Here is a 19896-nt window from a genome sequence, read left to right as displayed (position 1 = left end):
TTCGTATGGGCCTACAGGAAATCAACGAACTACCTACAGTAATCATTAATGTCACCATTATTTAGTGTTGCATCTAGATCATCCCCTCCTTCCTCATGCATTTTGACCTCTTGTTCTTCATCAAAGGAGGAGAATAGGTTTCCTTGAACTTCGTTGGCTTCTTGTATCTGCTCCTCTGGATCATATTCTATATATAATGGGGTTGAATGTGATCTTGCTGCTCTTTTCTCTCCCTTTGCAATATTTGCAAGGGAGGCCTTCTGTATTGAGGATTGAAACCTTGATTAGGGGATTGAGGATTTTTTCATGGAAGGTTTTTATTTTCTAGCTCTAGTTTCACAAGTTTATTAGATAAGTTCCTTATTAACTTATTCATTTCCTCTAGTTTCTGTTCTTGAGACTCTTTCCCTTGACTTGAGGAATTTGCTTCCTCTTTCCCCTTTCTCCTCTCCCTAGGATCAACTCTGCCTCTTGACTTCCCGGTTGATGTAAAGTTTGCTTCAACCTCTAGAGCATCAATTTGAATCTGGTCCACGGTATGAGACTTCCTCTACCGAAATGTGAAACCAAACTCTGATTCAAATGCCCCGACAAAAACTACTTTAACAACTACCTATGGAGGTTTAATTTCGGTAGGAAGATTGTTATACAATTTATTAAACCTTTTTATGAACTCTGAGACATATTCATCGTGTTTCTTTTTCATAGCATTGAACTCAATGAGAATATACCCATGATCCATCTCCCCCCCCTCCCCCCCCCCACACCATTTATGCATAAAAGAAATTTCCATCTCTTCCCAAGTGGTAATGGAAGCATCAGGCAAGGAATTGAACCATTTCCTAGCCTCTCCATCCAGAGATTGAATGAAAATCCTCAGCACTACATCCAGGTGCTCAACATTTAAGTTTTCTGCAAAGGCACAAAAAGATTCTATATGTCTTTGTGTTGATATGTCATCTTCTCCTGTGAATCTGGGCAAGAGTTTGAGATAATCATGTGGCATAGAAATCAAAGGTTGAGGCGAGACTAAGGGAGAATATTTGTTCAATAAGAAACCTGGGACAACCATTTGGAGCAGAGGTAGTGGTACAAGGTTCATAATAGGGCTCTGTTTTATGACCAGTTGAGGGACGTCTGGCTGGCTTTGGATTGAAATGTTTTTCACACTTTGTGTAGGACTGCTTTCGAGAATATCCTTAACCTCCTCAACTTCAGGGAGGGGAGGAAATGAGAAAGAAGGAATGTTGGCCGATGCTTCTTCTTTCTTGAATTTTTGAAAGGAAGTGTTGAATAGCTGACCATTTTCTGAAGGATATACCAGGATTCTAGGGGAAAAATAAGAGCAATGTATTATAGCGTTCTATAAGCTGGAAGAGGATACTTCAGGAAAAGGAGAGACAGTAGCAGTAGTGGTTGGGGTTTTTTCCTTCCAAATCCTTCTAGATATTATTCTTTCTGGGTCACACACTGATGGAGTTATTTGTTGATAAGTATTTGAGCGGGTATGGGGCCTCTTAAAATCTAGGGTGATCAACTTAGATTTAGATAGTGGAGTCGCAAAAGTGAGGGATCTACAACCCACACTCCTTTTCTCACCTTATCAAAGAGTGTATAAATGTCATACCCAGGGAAAAAAATTCTAATCCGTTCCCCCACAACGACGCCAAAAGATGTTTTCTCTCTTAGAGACAATCTCTGGGTTGAAAGGAGACTAGTGCCTAAGACATCCTAGTAAGTGTTGTCATATTTAACTAGAAACTTAATAACACCTTTACTCTTCCATATAATTCAAATGACGTAGATTCAAAACCATTCATAAGAGATTCAATGTAAGGGTTGATACACATAATACTCCACATGAACGATATTCATAAATATCTGATGGCCAATTTTGATTAGAGCTTGTAGCTAATCAATTTTTTTAAAAGGTGTGATAGAAGAAGAAAATAGAGATAAAATTTGACATACAAAGCTTAAGAATTTAAGAATCCCATACATCTGAGTCTAGAAAGAAACAAGAGCAGGAAAAATGTTTATGAGGTGCGAAGACACATGGAGCGCTTTTAAAGACTTGATTTCCATATCCATATAGGCATTACTCATGAACATATGATTTTAATGCATTTGTATTTTTATGAGAAGTATATCCAATTGCTACTTTACATGAGATCTTAGAAGGGAGAACATACTACAAACCCATTAAGTCGGAATCAACAAAAAATTTGCATTAATTTCCAGAGAAGCATACAAGCATCGAGATCCATAACATTGTTCTTATGAAAACCAGAAAAGAGTTCGTGCCAAAAATTATGAACCCGTGTTCTTTTCTTCAAACTGTTCTTATAGGGCCTCTTAGAAAGATAAAGGTTGTTACAAAATATTCTTTTCTTGATCTCATCATAATGACTAGGCACATCAAAATTTCAGCATGTTTGATAACATAGTTGTACTTAACTGAAGAGTAACAAACTAAATAGAACAAAATACAACTAAAAAATGCAAATAAGATGTCATAATCGACATAATCATAAATATCTTCAAGGACGATGGGCTCGTATAGCACGTTGTGTTGACGGTTCAATGATTCAGACAACTGGTGGATGGACGAGGAGCGGAGAAGAATAATTGATAAATGATCTTTAGATTGATTATACAAGTGTAGCTTAACATATGATGAAAAATACTCCTCACCATTCCCAACAGTTGAAACTCCTTCATGAAATTTACCATTGTTTTCCCTTTAAGAGTGGCAGTTTTCTCATGACACAAACCCACCATGCTTTTTGCTTCAACAAGTCTCTGACTGCACTGTTCCCAAGGGATCAACTGCCCTAGAGGTTCCCAGCAGTTGGGTAGTCCTGCTTGGACCACCTTGTCAAATGTGGCATTGAAGGTGGCCACTTCTTTTAATACCACTTCAAGGCACTGCTCAACTTTGATCCTAGCTTCCTCTCCCAGGCTTACTTTGGATATCTCCATTACGGTGCTGACTATGTGCATTATGTTGATGGGCCTTAACTCATCAATTGGCCCCTCATTTACAAACTGGATAAATCTCTTAGCAATCTGAGAATTCCCCTGGCCTTCCTCTTTGGTGTCCATGATGAAGTGATCAAAATCCTTGCTTGCAACCTTTTGCTCATGCATCAATGTTACGTGCTCCTAGCTATTCTTCATCTCTTCGATGATCTCGTCCCAAACCAGTTGTCTTGCTTCCAGGAGAGACATATTCCCTTTTAGCTTTGCTTTTAACTCAATAATCTCCCATGTCATTGACTGCATATTTTTGTTAATGAGCTCTAATTGTTTCTCCTTCTAATCTAGGCTTGCATTAGGGGAATCTAAGTCTCTTTTCACCCTCTTTAACTCCCCTTCCGAGAGTTGTATCTTAGTCAAGACCTTGGTGAGATGTTCAGTAGAATTTTGTGGATCTTCGGGTACAACCACCACACACACATGAGAGTTCATTTTTTCTTGAAATTCGGTCAATTGTTGCTTGAGGACTATTATATCATGGTTTCTTTCCACTGCCTCCTTGATCAGGTTCTCCTTTTCTCTCTCAACCTGAGCCAACTCCTTAGACTGTACATGTTCATTGTCTAGCATCTTCAACCTATGTCTCAATCCCTGGATATATTTTTGAGATTGCAGAAGAAGAGATTCTATTGTTGTCTTGTCTTCTAGATTCACCCCCAGCTTGATTATCAACTCTTTGAAACCCTCGTTCTGTATATGCAGGGCTTGGGAGTTGGCCTTCTCTAGTTTTAACTTATTTGCAGCCTTCTCTAGTAATGTCTCAACTCTGCTAATGGTCATAACGTTCTTGTTGAGAACATTATACAACATTTCCCCCACTTTCTTATGAAAATTTATTTATCCGGTAAGGGGACACTTGACAAGTCTAGAGACACATCCAAGGTTTTAATTGAGGGCCTGAAGGTAAAGACTATGCCGAGGGGTTTTGTAGTGAAAAAATCATATGATTCTGCTCCAGGTTCATAACAACAAGTAGTCTTTTATGATAGGATACTGATTTGGAAGCCATTCCTATTGCGTCTTCTCCCTGACTTTCCTGTTGTTTTCTTCATTGGCCTTTCCAATAGGCCAACTTGATCCAATGGTAGAAACACCTTCCTAAGCGCTCGGTTTTGTTACCTCTGCAGAAGATGAAGTTGTAGCTGGTGGTGTGTCCTCTAATATCACCTGAAAACCTGGTTAGTTTGGCCCTGTTTCCACTAGCTTGGTTACAAAATCTTCTTCTTCTATCCCCATCTTGGTCAACGATCCTTTTTGACGCTTTATTCATTGTTACTGGGGACTCGGTCTCCATTTAGGTGTAAGAGGCCATGAATCAAAATTAAATTGCCATTCAATTTCGGGCCTAGGCTCATGTACATAAGTTTATGCTTTTATCTTTTCTCTCCTTCGGACAATGACACCCTTGGGATCATAATGCCAGGTGTCTACTTTGTCAAAATACATTGTTTCAAGTAAAGCTTCAATTATTTTAAAATCCCATCTTGTATTCACCACAGAAGGACCCACGGGCTGTCCCATTTAAAAAATACATCCCTTCTTTGCAGGAATGATATGGAGCAGGTCTACGCTAAGGAGTTTTCTAATAAATACTAGGGCAAAGGCTCTCATGGGCATGAATACAGTTAGTTGGTAGGGACATAGCTCACACCCATAAACCCTAATCTTCATGTAATTCTCATAAAGGTACCAATCCCCTACCATAACATCTTTGCTAAGTTGGAGAAGCTCTTTTTGCTGGGGAAATTATGGGTGGAGAAATCCCATGGATAATTCTGTACAGTGTATGCAATCTCCATACAGGTTGATATAAATTAAGAGTACTCACCAATGTCGGGTGTTCTCCTGACCGTAATATTCCAATCGAAGACAAAATTCCATTGCTTGTTGCGAGAAATCATGCTAAGACCCAAACAATCGAACTCTTCGACGTGGGTGTACATAAACAGGTAAAACAAGAGTGAATAATAGTGGAAATAAGAGGTGGTGGGGAATCAATGGAGCTGGAAGCATATGGCTGTAGATAGGTAAGAAGGGATATCGAGCAAACAACCAGGCTGCATCATTTGGTGTAAAAATCCCAGGATGACTTTGTTGGTCATCTGGGCATTGTCTTCCCAAATAAACACTCAATTAGATATAGAATGACCTAAATAGGCTCAGTGAAGAGGGTAACTAAGAAATGCTTGCCATGGGGCAGGGATTGCACTCTCGGAGCTAGGATTTTTCTCAAGAAGGATTGTTGTTCACCAGGGGGGAGAGTAACAAAATGATGGGTTAGGGTAACGTCAGTAAATGATTGTGTCATAGGAGAGACATGGAAAATTCAGGCTTTTGAGATCAATTCAGGGGTTATTTCAAGTATTTTATTTGCAGAGGTGGAGACGAAGTAATTCTTCTCGTCAAGGTATGTCGCAGTCAGCCAAGAAAAAAATTCAGGGAAGTGAAGGACTGAAGGCGTGGTTTGGAAATACAAGCCGAAATCAATTACCCAAAAGGTATCTTCTCCTGTTATATGGTTTGCTAATAGCTCAAAGAAAAGGTCGGCAAGGTGGTAAGCACATGCCTGGTCTGCAATTTGGCCCTCAATGTCCCTTAAGGGTCCTAGGTTGGAAGAAGACTCGATCTCACGGGTTTCAGAAGTTTTAGGCATCGTTTGTTTCATTTAACAAGTAAGAAGCACAAATGACAGGTGTTCGTAGTTGATGGGTTACCTGGAGTCCGTAGAAGTTGTTGAAAATGATGTCAGAAGGAAATATTTGGGTGGTCTGAGTACTCAAATGGGAGGTCCTGTGCAAGTGACTGACAGGGAGGGTTGCAATGGGAATTGTAGAGTAACTTTTAGAAAAGTAGGTGGGAGCAAGGCTACTTTTATAGCAAGAAGGGCCACGTGGCATGGTGATGATGTTAGGAAGGAGGGGGTACGTGGCTGACTGAGATTGGTCAAGAAAAGAGGGTCGGAGAGCAGGAGCGAGGATCACCAATTTACCTTTACCTTCTATATCACGTTTGATTGACATATGGAGCCAATGTGGGTAGCCCACCTAGCGGGTGGTCCCCACTATACTTCAGTAGGTCGGCCTGCGGGCGGGTGAGTCCTTCTCTCACCCCCGTAATGAATCCAGGTTGTCGAATTGTATCATGATTTTTCAACTATGGAGAGCTCCAATGGGTTAAATTTTGCATAGGTACCACCCCCTCGAACTGGTTAAAGAGCGTCGTCAATCTGTAATGGATGATGATTGCTCCATGAAGTGCATGATTTTTAACCCCCTCTAAGGCCGGTGTCGGGCCACTTGCCCGCTTTGTTTGCAGTTAGGTCCAGACCTCGATGAGAACCATGTTTTGAATTAAATTCTTTTTTCTTGTGTGTTTGGTTCTGAAGCTCCTTCCATGAGTCTAGTTCCAACTGCAAAATTTTATTCATGTCGCCATAGTTTCAATCCTTGAAAATTTAAGGTGAGTGACAACAGGGTGCATTGCCATGCCCCTTAGGACATTCGCCAGCTTGGGTAGTGGCAACCCTCCCTCCACTCCCTCGATAGTCAACCCATCCAAGGTGTATAAGTTTCTTTTTAAATTAAATTCAAAAATATATTAATTTTTTAATATCTTAATTTTAACACCTTTTACCCCACTTTTTTAATATTTTCTTCTCCTATAACTTTTGATTGATTCCTTCCTTCCCTTTCTTTGATCTTTTTTTTTTTTTTTTTCTTTTAAATTGACTCATTTTTAATAATTTATTCAAATATCTCATAACATTTAATTCCTCCCCATTCTATTTATTCTCCTCGCAGTAACTGTTCACGTCATCTGAAAGATTTTATTTCCCTGATGATGGGTGGAGTGTCCACCTGAAACATTGGACAAACTAAATTTGAAAACACAATTATTTTCCAAAAAATCATCTTACAATATGAATAACTGTGGAATTTTGCATAAGAAAGTAGTTTGTTGAGAGTATTGTTTTGATTCACGGGATAATTCATTCCATTAAATCCTAAAGGGGATGGTCATAAAGTTACACATGGCCAAAACCTTTGACCACTGGACCATCACTTTCTTTTTGAGGTCCTTCGAAAAAATTGGCTTTAACAACCTTGTTCTCAACCGAATCTCAAGTTACATTTTAAGCTCTTAGATTGTGCCATTGGTTAATTAGAGGCTTGTTGGATTCTTTAAGAGGGTTACATCATTGCTACCTCTTTCATCGTGGTTATACATCCTCATGGCTGACTCCCTGAGTAGAAGGCTAGAAATTGAAAGATGGAAACACTCCTTGGAATCAAATATGTAAGTAATATTAAAAGTATAAACCACTCACAATTTTTTGATAATACATTGTTCTTGGAGGGGAGCGTTGAAATTAATTGTTGGAAGATTCAAATAGTATTTGATAAATTTGTATTAGCCTCAAGAGGTCTCATTAATTCAAAGAAGACTCAAATCTACACCTAGAATATTGGCAAGGGGAGGCAAGGAAAACTAAAAAAAATGATGAGTTTGAATGTGGTGAATAAATGGTATCATCTCAAATATTTTGGCATTCCTCTAAGTATAACTTCTTCTCCATGCCTATCTTGGCATCCAATTCTTGTCAAAATAAGGAATAAAAATGAGCAATTGGAAGTTATATTGCTAAATCCAGCTAGAAGGGTAGTTCTTGTGAAATTTATCGTCACAACTCTTCCTCTCTTTCAATTTGCAACTTTATTGGCCCCTATTGGAATTATTCTAAGTATCTCCAAGTAAATATAAAATTCTTATGGCAAGGAGGCAAATATAAAGTAAATCAAATTCACTAAGTTAAATGGGAAATTGTTAGAACTCCAAAAAGCCATGGAGGATTGGGAATTACAGATCCATCTCTAGTGAATATAGCTATTAGAAAAAAGATGGTGTGAAGGCTTATTTCTGCTGAAGAAGAATAGTGGAAATTAGTGTTAAATAAAAAATACTCTGATGGCCATAGATTGTCATGTTTGGATTCTCCTCTCTCCACAAGAGATGGATCTTCAATTTGGAAACTCATATATGTAGCTTTCCCTTTGATCAAGAATCTCTTAACTTGTATTGTTGGTAATGAGCACTGGGTAGCCAGGTCATCCACGAGTCCTAGAAGAAGGAGAAAGTCAAGCAAAGGTCTCAAGAAGTCTTGTAAGCCTGAAATAATCTCACACGTGTGGAAGCAGTTGTTGCTAGGAGGGCCAAAACTTTCAGACCTGCAGTAAAGGCTGAAAATCTATTACTGGGGGTCGAAGTTGTGCTACTAGAAAAGATTTGACTTGGTTTGACTTGGATAAAGGAAGCACATCATCAGCCAGTCCAAATCTATAGTTGGGAGTCACTGCGCGTGCGACTGCAACCCGCGATCGAGCCTCGGCCTGGGCCGCCTAAGCGAGCTTCAACATGGACCCTTCGGACCCTCCCGGTGGGGATCCGGACCTGCAAAGAGCTTTCTCCAACCTGGTAAAGTCACTCCCTCCGCAAACACCTAGACCAGCAGCAACAAAGTTTGTGAAAAAGCTTGATGTATTACAGGAAGTTCAACTGCCGCCTACCATTCCACGCATGGCAGCCATTTCCCTAGCAGAGAAAGGATTGATTGGGCAATTTACAGGATTGTGGCCATCACCCAGAACAATGCAAAGGTGGGTCGAACGAAACTGGTCGGACAAGATCCAGGGCAAAATATCCATCAGATTTGTGGCAGAGGATATTTTACTTTCCATTTCGAAACCAAAGAGGACAAAGATCTAATATTCAGGAATGGGCCTTACTTTATGGACTCCAGGGGTCTCTACCTCAACAAATGGACCCCGGATTTTGATCCAGAACTTGATATACCGAATGCTGTACCAGTCTGGGTTAGACTGCCGCACCTTCCCCTTCATTGCTGGGGGGATGACTCGGTCAAAGCAATAGGAAATTCGGTTGGAAAATACATAGATCGCAGTGAACCCAAAGACAACATGCAGGCGTGTGCGCGGATCTGTGTTGAAGTCGATCTGGGCCGAGGACAGCCGGAAGCGATCAAACTGAAAGTTGATGACTGGTGCCATATTCAGCAACTGGATTACGAGCAGATACCCTTCAAATGCAAGGTATGCCATGAATATGGACATTTTGCAAATAGATGCACCAAAATAGTTAATGTAGATTCTGATGAGCAAGATGCGCAATGCGAAACTGTAAAAAGGAAAAAATCATCTCCTCCTCTTAAGTCTTTGGATCTTGATGCCCCTGGTCCTTCCCAGCAACATCCTTCCTCCCCTCCTCTGATTCCCGATCCTCCTCTCCCTCCAACTTCTAACCCCTTCGCGACCCTCTCTGAGGCAGAACCGGGGCCTGATGTCCCTTCCGCAGATCCCCCTCTTCAACTTTCCCCTCCTCTCATCATGCAGCCCTCTCCTGATCCCCCCTCTTCAAGGATTACCAGGAGCTCTTCAAAGGAACATGGAGCGCCCAGTGATGTCCCTAAAAAGCAAGGGCCTGGTAGGAAATCAGCCAAGCAGCAGAGGGATGAAAATGCTCAGAAAGACATAGCACTGGGCACCCAAACTCCAATAGAGTCCTTCATTCTTGGACACTTGGAAAAAGAAAATAGTAACAAAGGCCATGAGAGGCGAGCACCTCTCCATGTAACCAGTAAATCATGATGAAAATACTATCTTGGAATAGTAGGGGCTTAGGGCACCCCTCCAAGCTAGCTGCCCTCAAGGACTTAATTCACAGTGAAAACCCTGAAATTGTTCTGATTCAAGAAACAAAGCAAAATCAATAAGAAATGAGTAGAGTAATTAGCCAGCAAAAGCATTTTAATGGATGCGCAAGCGAAGCCAGAGGAGCCTCAGGCGGTATATTAACTATATGGGATAGCAATAAATGGATCTGTGACTCCACCAGCGTTCACCAGAACTGGATTCGAACTAACTTAGAAAGTAAAACTGGAGGTTCAAAGGTAACAGTTTATAACGTATATGCTCCTAATCAGTACAGAGAGAAAGAAATGTGTTGGAACACATTGGAAGCAAGTATAGAAGAAGAGCAGAATAACAATCTTATTATAGCAGGAGATTTAAATCTGGTGATGCATGCTAACGAAAAAAGAGGAGGAAATTTCACTCCTGATCCATCCAGAAGTCGACTAGAGGCCATTATGCAGGAGCATGACCTTGTTGATATCAGACCCAAAAATCGTAGGTACACCTGGAGCAACAGAAGGATTGGCGCCGGCAATATCATGGAATGTCTTGATAGGTTCCTTATAAGCATATCATATCTGTCCACCTTCTCCATAGGTCACTCAAACATTCTCAATGTCTCTGCCTCCGACCATTACCCAATAACGCTTACTCTTCATAGTCACTGTCAGCTTGGGCCTATACCCTTCAAATACTGCGCCATTTGGAACGGTATTCCAGCTGCCAAAGATGTGGTGCGACAGACTTGGGTTCAACATGTAGAAGGTTCGCCAAGTTATATTTGGGAGACAAAATTGAAGAGAGTACGACATGCATTAAAAAATTGGGCAAAGAACAATTATCAAGAGCCTGAGATGAATAAAAAGAAAATTAAGCAAGAGCTAGAGGAAGCGCAGCAAAGAATCGAAGTGCTGGGGCTATCTCAGCAAGCTAAAGAACAAGAAACCAGATTATACTCACAACTGAGTCAAACTATTAGAGACGAAGAAACAAAATGGAGACTGAAATCAAGGCAACTTTGGTTGCAGGAGGGAGATAGAAACACATCCTATTTTCACAAGCAAGCCACTGTTCGAAAGGCCAGAAATACAGTGAGCACGATAATGGATAATGAAGGGAACAGTTACAACGCACAGGACTCTATAAAGGAAGCAGCTACCAAGCACTATAATAATCTTCTAACTGAGGACAAAGGCGTGGAGGATTACTCAAGCATGCTTCAACATTTGCCTAAAGGAGTCACTCAAGAAATGAACAGCAGTCTCAGAAAAGAAGTAGAAGAAGAAGAAATCCAAGCAGCAATTTGGAGTTTACACCCAGATAAAGCTCCAGGCCCTGATGGATTTCCCATCTCCTTTTATCGAGAATATTGGCAGATGATTAAAAAAGATCTCTTAAAGATGATTCGTTGGGTTCTAAAAAAAGGCAAAATGGGGGGATTTACCAACTCCACCTATCTGGCTTTAATCCCAAAAGAGAATCGACCTTCCACTTTTTCCAGATTTCGGCCAATCTCTTTATGCAACTCAGCATATAAAATTATTTCAAAAATTCTAGCATCCAGGCTTAAACCTCATCTCCCATTCTTGATCTCTGAAAATCAAGGGGGCTTTCTCCCCAATAGGCACATCACTGACTCTATCCTTCTTGTGCAAGAGGCCATCCACTCGAGCTTAAGCAGAAAAGAGAAAGGGTTCGTTCTAAAGTTGGACCTTGCAAATGCTTTTGATAGGGTAAGACATTCCTACCTGTTTGTTGTTCTTCATAAAATGGGGTTTGATCCCTCCTTCATCACAATGGTCAAGGCTTGTATAACGGAACCTTGGATCTCCCCTTTGGTTAATGGGAGACCGTGTGCAGCCTTTCAATCCTCTCGTGGCCTCAGACAAGGCTGCCCCCTATCCCCTTATTTGTTTATCCTTATGGCTGAATCACTCAGTCAAACCTTGGATTATAACCAGAGAATAGGTCTAATCACTGGCATCAAGATTGAGCAAGGAACAAAGAATATCAATCATTCTCAATTTGCAGATGACACTCTCCTAATAGGAGGAGCATCCATCACTATAGCAAGGCGCTTTAAGAAGATCTTGGACCAATTCATGGATTACTCAGGTGGGAAGGTCAACCAGATAAAAAGTTGTATATATGGTTGGAATACTCCAAATCATACCATCCACAGCATTGCAAGCATCTTTGGAGTCTCCTGCAAACTAGTATGGAACCATTTCTCCTACTTAGGGATGCCAGTAAGTATGGGACCGCTGAAAGCTGATACCTGGAATGAAATCCTCGACAAAATAAAGAGAAAAGTGCAGCAATGGGGCACCATGTGGTTGAACCCAGCAGGACGACTAGTTCTTCTAAAATCAGGTATAGTCTCTCTTCCCATATATCGTTTTTCCTTATATCAAGCTCCAGTTGTTTTCCATCAGAAAATGGAAAGAGCCCTCAGGCATTTTCTTTGGCAAAAGGGAAAACGGATAAGAAAAAATTCAATCTTGTAAGCTGGAAGAATATAATCCAATCTCAGGAAAAAGGAGGACTAGGCATCAGATCACCAAAATTGCTAAACTTAGCCCTTGGAGCTAAAATCGTATGGAGGATGATCACAGGGCCTACAGCGTGGTGGAAGAAGATCTTAGAGGCAAAATATCTGAGCTGCACAAGGCAGCGACTCCTGGAGACTAATATTCCCAACAGAGATAGTACAAAAATTTGGCAACTTTGCAAGAAGGCTATTACTTTTATGTCTCAGAATATCTCAAAGGTCCCAGGAGGGGGGAGCAGTATCAATTTCTCCACAGACAGAATTCTAGGGAAGCATCCCATTGGAACAAAGATGGAGGTAATCCCTGCCATAAACTGGCTTAATGGCAAAGGAATAATGCACTTGGCTCAAATATCACAATGGGACAATCACTCTCACGCATGGACAGGATGGAAATTCCCGAATCACCCCAGGGAGTTAGACACCAGTTTCACAGACCTAAAGAAGCTCCTACACAGCAAAGCACCAGTCCAAGAAGGCATGCATGATGGATATCATTGGGACCCAACTGGAACTCAATACACGGTTAAAGCTGGTCATGAATTTCTTTGTGACAGCACCTTCCATCAGGAAATATGGAACCAATGGAAACTAGTATGGAGAGCAGAAGCACCTCCCAAAGTTAAGTTTTTCATTTGGCTGCTCTTGAAAGGAAAAACACTAACAGCTGAGAATTTAAAGAAAAGAGGCATAATGGGGCCATCCAGGTGCCCAAACTGCTGTAGATCAGAGGAAACAATGCATCACCTGTTTATAGAATGTCCGGTGGCTGACGAATGTTGGAAGAAGATGGCCTCAATAGGGGAAGCACCCTGGGAGCCTCAGGCAACCATTGCAGAAACGATTCACAAATGGAGGAAGAATTGTCCATGGAAAGAGAAAAGAAGTAAATTGGCGCAAAGGGTATGGAACATCATTCCTCTAACTCTCTTATGGCGCATATGGTTGGCAAGAAATGGAAAGGTCTTCCAGGAGAAAGGCTGCAGCGCTAGGATAATGTGCCACAAGGCTAAAATGTTAGCGGTAGAGACAGTCACAAATCACACCAGAGGCAAAATTGATGCAACAAATTATAGTATGGAAGAGAGAAATCTGCTCAGCTATGTATTTGAGAACATTGCTAGCGCTCAGGAAATAAGCAAGGGAAGGACAAAAATGAAAGAAACAAATAGCGCATGGAAAATGAGATTAAAGGATGAGGAATTTTCGAACTGGCTGGGAAATTGTAACAGGTTCTGCTTATTTTTTGATGGTGCTTCTAAATCGAACCCGGGCCAAGCTGGTGCAGGGGGCCTAATATGCAATGCAAATGGAGAGAGCATTCTTCATTTCGAATGGGGGCTAGGAGAGATCTCCAACAACAGAGCAGAGGGATTAGCACTGTATCAGGGCCTCACACAGCTACGAAAGTTAGGGATAAGAAAAGCAGTGGTGTTTGGGGACTCAACAATAATTATCAGGCTTATGGCGCAGCGTCAGAGCACGCCAAATATACTTCTTCAACAGATAAACCACCGGAATCAGATCCTCCATGCATCAATGGAAGAAATCGTGTATTATCACATCCTACGTGGATTGAATAAGGAAGCCGATAAGCATGCCAACAGGGCATGCGAACGATCCAAGGGCAGCCTGAGCTGTAATAACACCGTTTCTTTTCAACCGTTACCATGAGTCCACAACATTCAGTCAACAGCAAGTGTACCACAGCTGACAGAATCAGCGACATCAGACAAGTAAACAGTGCCGACGACAGAGCAAGTAAGGTGGGCAGGATTTGGCTCAGAAATGTGATCAGGATATCGCCTCAACGCATGGGAAACGAGAGAAATCCAGGAGAAAATCGTCCTTATAGATTGATACTATTTGTTGTAAAAGATTTGCACTTGACCATTCCGCAGATCGCCATGAGATGCAGTTGGGCATCTTCCCGCCTTCAAAGCACGCAAATGAACTCTATTTATACCCCAGGCAGCAAACTTCTTCAAAACATTAATAAAGGCAGTTTCAGTAGATGGTTCAGTGCTCAGCAGAATCGTAACAACCCTGAGAGAGCAGTAGTAGCAGTCTGCTGTAATCGAATTAGAGTCCACAGAGCTCACAGGTTTTGTGTTAAAGCGGCCGACACCACAGACAGGAAGCATTTAGTGATAATGGCCCGCTCAGAGGATTGTTTTCACTGCAGAGACCTTAATGTAGAATTCGAGGAGCTGAGAGCGCAACATCACATATTGGAGGATCAAGTCAAAAGCTTGGAAACACGTATGGAAGATCAGTATAGAATTCTCAATGAAAAATACAGGGCATAAATCAATCTGTTCCTGCACAGAGTTTCCTCTTTACATGAGCAATACAATAACTTGGCAAACCGTTGCAGCCACGCAGAAGAATCGATAGTAGTTCTCAAGTTCATGATGGACAAAAAGCTCAAGGAAGCCCCTAGCTCCTCCAGCGCAAAGCAGAATGAACCAGACCCAAACCCAGAAGCGTCCACCGCTAGGAAGATTAGTCATATAGATATAGAGATAGATTAAATATGTTTTGTAGCTGTAAATTTTGGTGTTTGCAATATGTAAGGATTTATAGTAGTGTAGGAAGCTTTAGAGGCAAAAAGACTAGAACAAGGATCAAGGAAGGGAACCTTTTTGAAATTCCTTTGATCCATGATGTCCAGGAAGCACTGTATGCATGGAGAACTGACTCTTTTTTTCAGTCTATAATATAGCAACCGAATCTTGTCTAAAAAAAAAAAATGAGCACTGGGTAGCCAATAAATATCTAGAGTTGTTGTATCACAGGTCGCCCTCCTCTTGGGAATATGACTCATCTACAACACCTTTGTGATTCATTGCCCATTTAAAATAAGCTCACTTTAAAAAAAGTTTCTTGTTGGGGATGAGTAAGGATAGTGGAAGGGATGGGATTTCCATGGTGTTCTTAATCACCTCCAGGAACATGCTCTCATGATGTACCCCTAAGCATCTCGATGAAGTTGATTCTCATGGTTGGAATGAGTTAAAGTACTCGATCAAGGGGGTTTAACTCACTTTATTATTTCCTCAAGAAGAACCTCCAAAAGCTCAGACGTGGGGAAATATATGGCACACAGATGGCATTCCCAAAATCAACTTCTTTTGTTGGACTTTAGTTCATCGAATTACTATAGAAAATCTCTTAAAGAAATGCATCCATGGCTCATCCAGATGTCCATTATGTCTTTCTACAGAGGAAAATATTTCTCATTGATTTATGGTATGCTTATTTACAAAGAAGTATTTAAAATTCATCTTCAATCAATAGTTGTGGGGATAAAATAGCCATCTTATGTGCAAATATTCTTTGAGTCCTAGCAAAAAAGCTATAGTGTCCTTCCAAAGTAAAGTCCCCTTTAAATAGGTCTAGGTGGCCCTTGCAAAATTAATTTGTTTTAAAGCCTAACTCCCTTGGAATCGGTTCATCTTTGAAGATAAAAATTCTTAGTCTCAGGAAGTAGTTGTGCGGGCCTTATATGGCGAAATATTGAAAAAATAGAATAGACCCCACACTCCTTTTTCAAGGTATGGACGCAAGTGAATTTGCTTGGATGTCTCATTTATTTCAGCCTTCATCTTTCTTGCCTTATGACACCTTTTTTTTTCACAATTAGAGTTTAAATAATGGCTTCAAGACAAATCTTGTCACATTCTATGTTTTGATGGTGCTTCAAAAAATAACCTAGGGGTGGCAAAAGTGAGAGGGGCTATTCTTCACCCTACTGAAAAAAATGAAATAACCTTTTTCTTGGGGTCTAAGAACTTGCTTAGAAAACCAAGTTGAGGCTTATGCTCTCCTTTAAGTCATACGAATATCCCAATAATAAAATATTTCAAGCCTATATACCATGGGAGATTCTAACATCTTCATTCAACACTTGATCAAGAACTCATGGCCTAAAAACATGTTTTTAAAGGGTATTTTGAAGAAAATTGTGAAAACATTAAAGAAATTTGAATCTTATGAGATTGATCATACTTTGAGGAACCACAAGAAGTTAATTGACACTTTGGCTAACTTAGACGCATTGTTAGTACAAGGAGTAATTAGGATTAACACTAACGAGTAATTTAAATTTATCCTTTAATCTAATGATTATTAATATCATCATAGAAAAGGTTTAGAAAATTGGTTCCAAATGGCACAAGAAAAGCACATTAGTCATGCAAAGGTGGGTATTAAAGAGAGAAAAGACTCAAAGCTTGCGAAGCTCCTCCCTTAGATGTTACCTTTTTTGGCATGCTGGATGTATAGAACTCCATAGTGTGAGGATTATGTCATGCCCTCTCACACTAACTTGCAGAGGGCTAGCATGTCAATTTGTGCCTCTCTTGGAAATTGTGAAGTCATTCCTAGATTGATATCAATCATGGGCAGAGAATTTAGAACAAGTCTAGCTCCTTAATTAGATAAATTTTGAGGTAAAAAATGGGCCTCAAAACAAAAATGTACAACAAAAATCAACTTTATAAGAACCAATATTATTAAATATGATGATGTCAACCATGGGGAATGATTCACCATTTTTTGGAGTAAAAAGGTAAGAAGACAAAAAAAATAAGAAAACTATTTTTTCAACTAATATTTTGAACTTATCTCCCTATGATTTTACTCAAATTTCGAGTGAGAGCACCCGTTGGTTGCAAAATTTAATTTTGCATCCAATGAATACCCGTGTTGCATACTTTCGATGGGCCCTACTACACGAAAAATGTGAAAAACATGAAGAAAAATGTGATTGCAATAATGTATTCTCATGTCTTTCACATTTTTTTTTTCGTAGTAGGATCCATCGAAAGTATACAACATGGGTACTCCTTGGATGCAAAATTAAATTCCACATCCAATGAGTGCTCCCTCTCGAAGTTTCTGTAAAATCGTAGGGCGATAAGTTGAAAATACGAGTTGAAATTTTATTTTTATTTTTTTCCCTTCAAAACTTAATGAGGTAATCTAATCTTATTTTATTATTTCCACTATTATTTTATAATAAGGAGTGGAAATCAACAATTTCAAGGGTTTGAAGAGAAAAATGGCAAATCAGTCTTCTTTATGTTGGGTAAGTGGTGTTTTGTAATTCTCTTGTCTTGGGAAATTTCCCCTTCTCTATGTAATTAGACTGATATCCAAAGAACGAGTAAATATAATAAAGTCAGGTTGGCGGGGAATGAATGAGATTTTGTAGGGAGGTTCCCTTGAGTCTTAGATTGTTGGTGCACAAGGGTGTTAAGCCAACAAAACCCCTGCAAACATCGACTTTTTTCAACACTTGTGAGCAATTGAGTTCTCACTCGAGGTATGCTTATGGGTTTGCAAAAACTTTTTAAGGTTATACAAGGGAAAAGGGGAAACAAATACAACTTCAGTTCCAAACTATCCACCTCAAAATATAGCGTTCTCCATATTTCCTAGATATATCCAATTGAAAAGAATTACAATCACAAACCTTCATAGCATATGTCAAAACATTCCCAAAAAACCATGATGCATGTCAATCAAGTGTAACAACAATGCCTAACCAACAAAGTAACTATTCGACAAGAGTTCATTATATAAGTGCAAAAATAACTCTGACTCGAAACATGGTGACATAACTTCATTCATACATTGATACTATTATTGACATTATCCCTTGATTATAAATGATCGACATAGGAAATTTTCCAAAAACTCTGCAAAGACTCCATGATTCATTCATTTATCCAACCATTTGTATAAAATGCATATACAATAGAACCATGAAAAACTAGCACAAAAGCTCATAATACTTCATATTAATATCAAAGGTTAATAATACACATTACAAAGGGTTATCAGACTCCGCAATGAGGAGAAATTGGACCATTATTATTCATGTTATATTATCTAGTCAACCCTAGTACAATTAATAGAACAAGTATTTAGAAAGATAGCAGAAAGAGAAAAAACATTAAAAGAAACAATATTGAGCCAAACAGAGTATCCGACAAATAATCATTAACTAACACTAGAACCATCAACAAGCAACAACAATTTGTTACTTAATTTTGATCTCCAGCATCACACTAGTTGGAATCTTCAACTAGCGCACCTTAATGAATTGTCCACTCTCGTGTTGAATCACAATCGACTACTTGACCATAGCGAGTTGAATCAAAACCATTTTCTCACCCACAACTAATTGACCCATGTTATTGGAGACTATGATGTTGAAAGTTGCATCTTTCTATTACTCATAGTCTGCTCTAATTCCGACACACATTTTCAAGGTATACCTATCTGCTTCTATGTTGCATGCGGTGTCCACCAACCTTTGTTGTGTGCATTATTCCCTTTCTCCTCCTTACCACGTGGTTTCTCCATACTTAGCCAAAATTTCAAAAATTTCCCCTTTTTCGACCTTGTCTCCAACAAGTCCCCAACACCATTCATGGATTTCCCCTGAGCCACTCTCGCTTGTTTAAGTACCAAGCGAAGGGAGGACCTCTGTGGTTTTCTTCAAAAACTACCCTAAAATGTGTTTGGTTATCACCATTATAGTTTTCGCTTCCTTTACCCGATTGATAATAGTTTCTACTATTTCGATAGGCATAAGAAGAGCTAAGACTAATGGTTGGTTGTCTACAATTACTTGGTGTGTTGTGGTATGCACTGCAACATTGTCATCAATTATTTGCATTATTTCGTCCTATAGTTGTACAATTTTTTGGGCAAGTTTCTGCTAGTCTTCTCTCCACTAGTTATTCTACATGCCCAACACCGCACTTTCTACCATTGCAACTCAACATTTTGGTACTAGTAGAGAGATCAAATTGCCACATATAGAATCACTTTGTTGCTCTGCAATTTGAATTATGGTATTAATTTCCTTAAGCTGAACACTATTTCTGCACATCTATTCCAAATATCTAAGCTAGATTTGTATAACTTGGTGCATTCGTGCTTGAGCTCCCATGCATTTTCAAAAGACTCAAAGGCTACTTGTACCTTTTCTCTTCTTTCTACTTCCTCTAGAACAATAGCGCCCTTTATTTGTAACTGTAATTCCTCAACTTTGGTCTTCACCCCCTATATAGGGTTTTGTCAATTTTTTATAGCTTCTCCTATACGGGACTATCAATCTCCATTGTGACACTTGAATCTTGGTTGTATACTTCTCCACTGCTCGTCTCAGTGTTCCCTCTCACTCTCCAACCTATTTTCGTGCTTTCATCAGTTACACATGTACAACATGTAAGGCCTCGTTCTTGTTAGTGAACTGAACTAGATCTATCGAGGTTGCTTGTTCATGGAACTACGCTTCCAATGTAATAGGTTGTTGTTGTTGTTGTAAAATAATTAATGACAATTGCAATAAAATTAGGTCTACTTGATGCAATTCCTGGGCTCATTATTAAATGTTATCATCCACAAAGTACACTTTGATTGGTGGAAGAGACAAGGTATGATGTTCTGTCAAGGTTGAAGATGACTGCGACTAATTTGGTTGACTCTTTGGCATAGGAGGCACACTTATAGCCTCTGTCATAGTAGAAGGCTCCATTGCAATTGGTGAAGGAGTGACCTTCCTTGATGATTCAATCAAGA

The sequence above is a fragment of the Pinus tabuliformis genome, chromosome Q, assembly GCF_031772625.1.
Source record: "Pinus tabuliformis cultivar Carrire ecotype Pingquan chromosome Q, CPIR1, whole genome shotgun sequence".
NCBI lineage: Eukaryota > Viridiplantae > Streptophyta > Pinopsida > Pinales > Pinaceae > Pinus > Pinus tabuliformis.
Note: the sequence above shows the minus strand (reverse complement) of the source record.